The following is a 9,475-nucleotide window of genomic DNA, read 5'->3' on the forward strand; positions in this document are numbered from 1 at the left end:
AATATGCTCCTTGCTGCCTCTGCATAGACTGTTCCCTCTGCCTGAAATGCCGGTTTCCTCCACAACTTAGTATGAGTGTCACCTTCCCTGGGAAGTCTTTCTCTACCTCTCCCAGTCATGTTGATGACTTTCCTTTTCATTCCCTGCCCCACCGCACCTGCACTATTACAGCACTTACTACATTAAATGGCACTCATCTGTGTCCATGGCTGTCTCGCCCACTTGGCCATGCACTCCCTGGGAGTGAAGATCTCCTCTTTTCATGCCATCCTTGTGGTCCTAGCTTCTGGCACAGCATTCAGCACATGGTATGCACTCAAACATTCAGTGAAAGTGTAGTCATGTGAATCCCCAGTATGTAACAAGATTAAAAAAAAAATTCTGATTATTTCTACTAATAAGGATTAAGAGGACACTCATTTAACTTTACAATGACTAAATAGAATTTTCAGACAAATTAAAAATTTTAATTACAATATTCTTTCGGTAGTCTTAAAATGCTTACCTATTACAAGTAGAAATTAAGAAAAAATAGAACCTGGAGAAAATTTAAAAAGGAAAGTCCTTCCCTGTCCCCATATATTTAATTTATTTAAACCACGAGAATGAGTGAGTTTTTTTTGTTTGTTTTTAATTCTATCTTTCCTAACTTCATTTGAAAAATATTTATTGAGGACCTACTATATGCAACTCACAGTGCTACTATTCATGTAGCTATTTTCTAGCAGGGGAAAAATAACATACAAATTAAATGATTATTTTATTACATTTGTATTAAGTGCTCTGAGTGATTAAAAAGAGCATAGTTCCTAATCTGGGGTGTGGGTGATTAGGAAGTCATTAAAGAAGTGACATATAAACTAAGCTCTGAGGAGTGAAGAGACATTGACTAAGGTCAGGGCAGGGAACTTACAGGCCACGGAACAGCATGTGTAAGGAAGGGACCATGGGAAGGGAAGAACATGCATTTCAGGAACTTGAGTACAGGAAGCAAAGGGGAGAGTGGCAGGAAATGAGGCAGTGGACAAGGGCAGGGTCTTTGCTGGGCATTCAGTAAATAAGACAAGAACAAGAATTCATGTTCTTATTCTCATGGAGTTTATATTTCAGAGGAGGGATGGCAGTGTGTTTGTGTCTTGTTAACAGTTTTAAGCAGGGGAGAAATACAATCAGATTAACACTTGTTTTTTAAGCAAAAGTTTTTTGAGGTATAACAAATACAGAACAGATGTGTAATTTTAAAAACATTATTCTCACTACAGTTTCAACAATTCTCTGAGGCAAAGAATTCCCTACTTGCAAAAGAAAAAACCAAGGGTCTGCAAAGCTAAGTAATTTATTTCGGGTTATTCATTCAACAAATATCTGAGTGCCTACAATATGGCAGGCACAGTACAATGTTTGCTTGAGGATGCAGAGATGAACACAATAGTCTTGTTCTTAAGAAACTCACAATCTACAGGGAAAGAGAGATCTAGAAACATGATATAGTGTCAAGCCAAAAATGAGTAAACTATAAGATAGCAGAGAGAAATTAAATCTTCCTAGGAAGAATGAATCATTTCTTCTCTATGTTAAAGGGGCATTTTTTTCCCATACTACAGTTTTTGAATTCTCAATCATTCCTGTGCTTGGAACATAGTAGGTACTCAAGCAAATGTCTGCAATACTAACAAACCCAGGACTTTTGACTCCTAGTTCAAAGACTTTCCAACTCTGCCTCAATTCTGGAAAAGTATGCATTAATTTCAATAATTATGGAACTATTTTAGTGCTCTACTTTTGAAGCTGTTTTCAGAGCCAGTTTACAAACCACAAAAGAAAATAAGTCTCATTAAATAAGTCCAACTTCATTTTTGACCTAATCTGAAAACCCATAACAGTATCTATACAGTTATTTTTTAAAAGCACAGCTATTCCAAATACATCAAGTTGTATATATTAAATATCTATGGCTTTTTCTATGTCAATCATACCTCAAAAAGGTAGTTTGGGGAAAAAAGTGCAAATCTACATTTAGAGGATGAGAAAATTCGCCTACGAAGACAATCAAGAAAATATTCCACATACTCCTTCATAATTCATGATCTCTGTCCTCAAAGGATTTATATTTTAGCTTCTAACTGGAAAGAAAAAACATACCACATAAAAAAGAATATAACAAAATACAAGGTAGCATTTGTTCATTTATTTAAAATATTTATAGACTGCCTACTACAGACTAGGTCAGGAGCTGTCTTAGGGATGCAAAGATGAGTAAGACAAAGGCCAGCCTTCAAGAAACTCAGTCTACAGGGGAAGCTAGCAATACATAATCCAGGACAATCAGAGCTGCTATTCAGCAGGTACACACTGATGGGAACACCGAGGTTATACAGAGCTAGCATCAGTTCTAACTCATCAGATGCCCATTCTTATTGGTCAGTGTCCATGCTCTATCAGTTGTAAAATATTTTAATATTACCTCTGATTATGCTATAAATTGATAAATATTCTAAGTAATTACTATGTGAAAAAAACAATGATACAAAAAAATGTTAAAAGAGCTCAGAGAAGATGGTGAGAACTGAAGTTTAAGGATGGTCTTGAGATACCCCTAGGTTTCTTAGCAGGGAAGGTTAGCATATTTGGATAAGGAAGCTGGTTCTAGGTGAAGGAAACAGAGTTACCAAAAGGCCAGTGGCTGGAATTACACAGGTATGGCCCTACGACTACGCTGAGGATGTGGTTTAGAACTGTGCTGTTCAACATGGTAGCCACTAGCCACATGTGGCTACAGAGCACTTGAAATGCGGTTACTCTGAATTGAGATGCATATAAGTGAAAAATACACTTCAGATTTCAAAGACTTAACATGAAAAACAAGAACGTAAGGTTTCCCATTAATAATTTTGTTACTGATTACATATTTAAATAATAATATTTTGGATATACTGAAGTGAATGAAATGTAATGAAAATTAATTTCATCCCTTCCTTTTTACCTTTTAATGTGGCTACTAAAAAATTTAAAATTATGTATGTGGCTCACATTTGTGGCTTGCATTTTATTTCTATTGGACAGAGCTAGCCCAGAGAGCTTTAAATAACAGGCTAAAGAGTTTAAACCCTGTAGGCAATGAGATACCATTGAAGGTTTTCAAACTTAACTGCCTGTGGTAGATTTGGGAGGGAGTAGGGAGCAGGAAACATAAACAAACCACTGTTTCAGGAAGATTAGTGTGGGGGCAATCTGCAGGGGCGAGACTCTAGAGGCAGTAGTGATGTCAGAAGGTGGCAAATGTCAAAGGGTAAGCAGGCTCAGCTGGAAAGTACACAAGGTCTTTAGAAGCCCCATGACGGGTGGAGAGAGGAGGAAGAAATTAAGAGCAGGTTGAGACAAGGGAAGATTAACAGCTGCAAGCGCTGACCCTGGCTTGGATAACCAAGGTACAACGCTTGTGCGATTTAGCAAGCTCAGCACCGTTTAGAAGTTAGATCTAGTCTGGCTTAGTTACAAAGGCTCCCAGGCAGAGGTACAATTCAGAACGGGATCAATATCCTCTTCGGAAATTTCAGAACTATGTCTACGTGACGAGATCTCCATCGGGAGGAGGTACGCAAGGCTACCAGAAAACACAGGATAAAAGCAAAAGGCCAGACTCATGCACAGCCAACAAATATTTACTGGGAGTCTGCTGAATGCCTGACACTTGGCCAAGCTTTGGAGATACGGTGAACAAAAGACATGGCCCTGAATCACAAAGTGTGACAAGAGCTATGCAAAAAGAACAGGAGTTCTGAGAGACCTAACTGAGGGTGGATGGGGGTAGATCATATTTCCAATATGGACGAGGTCATATTGGAAAGCCTCTCTGAGGGAATGACAATTTAATCTGAACCTGAAGTTAGGTGGGTGAAGAGTAGGGGGGAGCAGCAGCAGAACAGCCCAAGCCAGTAGAGCAGAATATACAAAAACCTTAAGGGTGGAAAAGGCTTGGATAATTCTGGAACTGAAGGGAGGATTGTGCAGTTAGTTAGAAGGTCAGAAAGGAAGGAGGGATGTAAAAGATGTAAAAGAGGTGAAAGAAGGTGAGAGAAACACGCAGAGCCTCATAAGATAAAAAATAAAATCCCAAAGTGGCCTGAGTGCAATGGGAAGTCATGGAAGGGTTTTGACCCCAGAAGTGGTGCGATCCTAAAGGGGTTCTAAGTGCTCCAACTACCTAGGCTCCGCTCAGACCACTGAATCTGGGCGGGCGTGGCAGCAAATGGGCAGGAGCCAGTATTTGTAGCTGAGTACCAGGATTTCAGGTCTGGGATAAGAGAGTTTATTATACAGCCCTCCAAATGCTCCAGGGTTGCAAACTTGGGAGAATGATGGCACCACTGAAAATTGCAGAAAAGTCTGATGGAAGAGCTGATCTGCGAAGCATTAGTTAACTTTAAACATACTGAGTATGAAAGAGTAGTCCAGATTTCAGCAGGTAAATATGGACATTGTTTTGGAGTGTAGAAGAGAAGTCAGGCATGGATTCGTAGGTTAGTACATATAAAGGTGATATGTTTAAGACCCAAAAGTAAATAACATTTATGACAAGTAGAGGAAGAGAAACAACAACAACAAAAGGAGCCCGAGACTGATCCTTAGTGTCTGCTTATCTCTGGGACAGAGGTCAGGAAAGCAATGATGCCCAAAAAGGTAAAAAGAAGGCCGGTATGAAGTTAGAAAAAAAATAAAATTAAGAAGTTAGAGTTAAGAAAGGGATAGTCCAAAGGGATAGCACAAGGGAATTTTTGGGGGGTGATGGAACTGTTCTGTATCCTGACTCTGGTGGTGGTTACATGAATTTACACATGTTAATGTTCACAGAACTGTACATACACACACAAAAGTCAAAGTTACTGTTTGTTATTTTAAAAATAAAAAATTTCAAAGGGGGAGGGGGAGTCAAAAGGGTTAACTGCTGCGAGGAGAGAGAATAGGATGAAGCCTGAAAAGATACTGTGGGAAATTCAACAATTAGGTAATTGGCAACCTCGGAAAAATCGTCATTGAGTAGTGAGGTTAGGAGCCAGGCTGCACAGGTTTAAAGAATGAGGAGTGAAGGAAAGGAAGCAGTTAGTATAGTCTCCTCTTTCAGAACTCCGTAGGTGAAAGGAAGAAAAATCAGAATGGCACTGTAGGCTCAAACAGGAAAGTACAACTGAGAGAGATAACAAATTGGCAGAATTTTCCGAGACCCCATGAGTTGCTCCCCTTAAGTATTCTCCTAAAACCTACATTTAGCACAGGATTATTCACTTTCTTATTGTCTCATTAAACTAAAACTGCACAATTCAACTACTAAAATAAACCCAGACTTTACATTTTAAACTCTTTTCCTTAGTCAACTAACATTTACTGTGCCCCTACTATGTGCCAAGCATCATGCTGGATACAAAAATGATAATGCCTGGTCCCTGGAAGAGCACACAGGATTTATCACAATAGCAAGGATCAGAGATCTGCATGGAGTCTGAAAGCCTTGACCTTTGAACTAAAATGCACTTTTTTATCTTCATAAAAATCAAACGGAGGAAATAAAATAAAGTTTAGACGTACTTTTGTAAAAATGTTCTTAATTTCTAAAAACCAAGAAAGAGCTTAATTGAACATTAAATTCTTAAGTTAGATAGGGCCAACCTAATCATCAGTGGCTTTCTCCTTTTCCATTCCTTTCTACTGTCCAGTGTTCTTTCCGCCTTTCTTCCTCTGGATAATTTAGGAGGGAAAATGAAACAAGCACAGGCTTTGAAACCAGAAAGACTTGAGATTAAACCTGTGCCCTAGAACATTCTAGATGTGTGGCTCTTGAAGGCCCTTTTTCTCATCCATAGAGCAGTAATGACACCTTCCCCATAGCTCTGAGATAAAGATTAGGGTAAAAAATGCAGAGGCTGGCATATGGTAAGCATGCAATAAATGTTAGCTAATAATATTACTGCCATCTGAACAAATGATATTGTTCGAACTAATTTTAAAACATTTTAAAGTGCTTCCATTCAAACGAGGAAAAAAAAATTTTTTTCAAGGGCACGACATTTATATACTACTATAGAAACGCAGCTTGGGAATTTCTTCTCTTTAAGTCCTATCAGAAACTATTCTGCTCAAATAATGTTTGGGACAAGCACTTTAAAAAGACCAAGAACTGGGCTGGCCCGTGGCTCACTCGGGAGAGTGCGGTGCTGATAACACCAAGGCCCCGGGTTCGGATCCCATATACGGATGGCCGGTTAGCTCACTGGCTGAGCGTGGTGCTGACAACACCAAGTCAAGGGTTAAGATCCCCTTACCGGTCATCTTTTAAAAAAAAAAAAAAAAAAAAAAAAAGACCAAGAACTAAGAAAATACAAAGGTACCGTTATTATCACCACCGCATCCCAAGTGGGACAAGCCAGTCTGATTGGTGTTCTGGATACCTGATCATGTGCTTTAGAGCAGATACGTACTATATTCATATCCTTCCTGTTACCTACCTACAGCGATACCATTGTAGAATTGCAAGACAATGTGCTAAAACTTCTACTCTTTAAGAGACAGACATTCACACAACACCATCAAAAATACATAGAGTTTCAGAGCCAAGATCACTGATGCTTCTCCAAATCAATAGGAAACTTATACTATTGAAATTTCTCACCACGAAGAGAAATAACCTTTACTACTTAACTTGCACGAAATGCTAAAATGGTACACCTTATTTCTATATGCTTAACTGTTGGGGGGCACTAATGATGTTTTATTCACTGACTCTTGGTTTGTTTTATTTACTAACTACGGAGAAATATCTCTGGCCAATTTTGTTGTATAATTTTGCTTATACTGAAATACAAATGACCAACTTAAAATTCACCTTATTCACCCAATCTCTAGCACAGATGCTAAAAAGAACAAAAGCCAAAAGATACATGAGAAAGCAAGGGACAACAAGTCCCATACTGGTAACCCATGCCCCCCAAATTAAGGATGGGCTAGTCCTTAAGGCGCTTGACAAGAGGCTACCGTTACTGGGTGTCTTTAGCCACTATTATCGCATTTCGCTGACTCGGATATTTAGCCACTATGGGCTAATAAACCCGCCAGTTTGAAACTAAAGGGCACCGGACCCGGGGAAGGGGGAAAACACTCCCCGGGACTCTTTCGACCGCTGTTCCTCCCCCTGCCCTCATTTCCCTGTCGAAAGTCAGAATCACCTCCCCAAGCGTCCACACACGCAGGGCTCTGGGGAGGGGTGCGGGAACCCCCGCCCGGGTTAGGCTGGGGAGGACACTCTCTCCATCCCGCAGGACCTGCACACAAGGCAGGGACGCGGCACAGGGACAGGAGGCTGCGAGGCCTGACGGCTCCCACCGCCAGGCAGACGCACGCGCCTCCGTGGGCCTGGGCTCCCGGCCGCGACGCCGGGACGCGAGGGCCTCCTGCCCCGAGGCCCCCCCAGTGACGGAAAACGAACTCGACTCGGCCAGCCCACCCGGAAGCCCTCCCTCAGCGCACACCTGCCGGCGCGTGACGCCCGGAGCCGCGCGCGCGCCCCCCCCCCCCGCCCGGCCGGCCATTCGGGACGCCCCGGCCCGCGCGCCGGCCGTCGCCCCGCGTCCCTCCCGCCCCTCCACTCCAATCTCGCCGCTGCTACCCCCACGGAGCGCGCGCTCAGCGCCGCCGCCCCCTCCCCGGCCCGCTCCCCGCCGCGCGCGTGCTCCCTCGCGAGGACACGCACACGCCGCGCCACGGCTGGCCGCGCCGCGCGCCCCCGCGGGCGTCCTCGCCCACCCCCGGCCTCCCCGCTCCGACCTGGCCGTGCGCGAAGGCGGCGAAGGGCGGCTCGGCCGTCGGTCTTCACTCACCGCCGAGCAGTGCCGGCTCCGAGTGCGCGGCGTTCCGCTGTGAGGCGAGGCGATGAGCGCGGTCCCCGCTTCTCCGCAGGCTATGGAGGCGACGTCGTACGGGGATAGAGGGGCGCGGGGGTCACTCCCTCCCGCTTCGCCTCCCAGAAGCACGGGGACCCCAGAAACTAAAAACAAAATAAACAAACTTTCCCCTCCGCCTCCCTCCCCCAAACCACAACACAAACACTCAGGGACCCGCCCAGAGCCCCACTCCATTGGCTGCAGGGTGGATGCTTCCGGCTCTCACTGGCTGAATTCTACGCCCGTCAAGCTGCTGTTCCGCCCCTCCGATTCCTCGCCGCTGTCGTCGCCCCTCATTGGTTAAGTGCTTCCCGTTTGACGAGCCAGGATTGGCTGAGCTGCCTGCGCCAATCATGCGGGGACACACCCCTTGAGCATCCCAGAGGCCGCTTCCTCGGTCGCGGACCCAGAGAGGCCAAGGGGAAACTAGAGCATGATGGCGGCCAAGCTGGCTTGGCGCAACCATCGTCTTTTTTTCTTTTTTTAGCTCATTAGGGCCTCGCCCCGGCGCTGTTTCTCCTAAGCCTCTCTTTCCATCCAGTACTGCCTAATAACGGAATCTATGCGTGCCTGCTCCTTGATTTATCCCCTCCGAAGTGCTGAGTGTGGGCTGGGTGTGCGTCATTGGACTGTGAGGATGTCACTCCCGAGTCACATCTTCCAACTATTGGTGGAACAGCAAGAAAGCCGTTCCAGCAACAAGGGCTGATGCCATTGGTGTGACTCCACTGAGCTCTCTCCCGGTACCTTACTGGGCAAATGAGTATGTCAGTCAGATCCGGGTTCGCTCTGCTACACGGTTAATTGTTCATTGGGGAGTTGGGGTCGACTTTGGTTCTTTTGTCAAGTAGTTAACGATAATGATGGCTCCCAGTTATTGCGCGCTTACTTTGTGCCGAGTACTGCGCTGAGTTCTTTACGGAGCTTGTCTAGTTAAACCTGTGAGTTATACCATATCTTATTTTTGCAGATAAGAAACTAAGGCTCGAGAAAGAGGTTAGGAAGCTCGCCCAAGGTCATCCAGAGGGAAATTAGTTGGTGGCCCGGCATTCGGTCCTAGGCCTGACTCCAGAGCTTCAGTGACTCTCCCTTGGCCCAGAATCGTATCTGTCAGTCAGCGCAACATCTTAAAAACGTTTCATTCGGAACCCAAGTTCCTCAGTCAGTTTCTGGAAGTGACATAGTTGGAAGCTAACTATGGAGAGGTTGTCATTGCTTCCACCGCATCGCCCCCCGCCCCCCGCCTCCAGCACTCATTCCTCTCCACCCTAAATTCAACAATCTGTGTAAGATGTAGAGATGGGCTTCTGGTCAGGAAACATTCTCAGCTTTAATAAATGGACATTTCTACCATCCTGTGTGCCCACCCCCCACTCTCAACCATCCATCTCCAGCTCATTCTTTGGAGAGAGTTAAGAGCCAGAAACGAGGAGAAATAGTCTAAAGAGAGATAATGAATAAATCGCCTCAGAAATAAATAATTTATTGCATGCAAAGGGAACGGTCCCTTAGCTCCTGGAAACCTTCCCGAGTAGCTGATGCTG

At 44.3% G+C, this 9,475-nt stretch overlaps 1 protein-coding gene across 3 annotated transcripts in view; it reads right to left on the reverse strand.

Annotated features, from left to right (window-relative positions):
• The window catches only part of TNRC6B (trinucleotide repeat containing adaptor 6B), a 259,377-nt gene extending 250,951 nt beyond the window's left edge, over nucleotides 1-8,426 (reverse strand). The window contains exons 1-2 of one of the 3 annotated variants that reach the window (XM_063074663.1): nucleotides 8,158-8,426; nucleotides 7,869-7,948 (exon numbers count right to left, since the gene is read on the reverse strand). The gene's annotated coding sequence lies outside the window, so the exon portion shown is untranslated. Of the gene's footprint in view, nucleotides 1-7,815; nucleotides 8,073-8,157 lie in introns of those variants that run through there. The other 2 variants (XM_063074661.1, XM_063074662.1) reach the window with 2 other exon arrangements.
• Nucleotides 8,427-9,475: the final 1,049 nt, after the last annotated feature.

The sequence above is a fragment of the Cynocephalus volans genome, chromosome 12, assembly GCF_027409185.1.
Source record: "Cynocephalus volans isolate mCynVol1 chromosome 12, mCynVol1.pri, whole genome shotgun sequence".
Classification (NCBI taxonomy): Eukaryota; Metazoa; Chordata; class Mammalia; order Dermoptera; family Cynocephalidae; genus Cynocephalus; species Cynocephalus volans.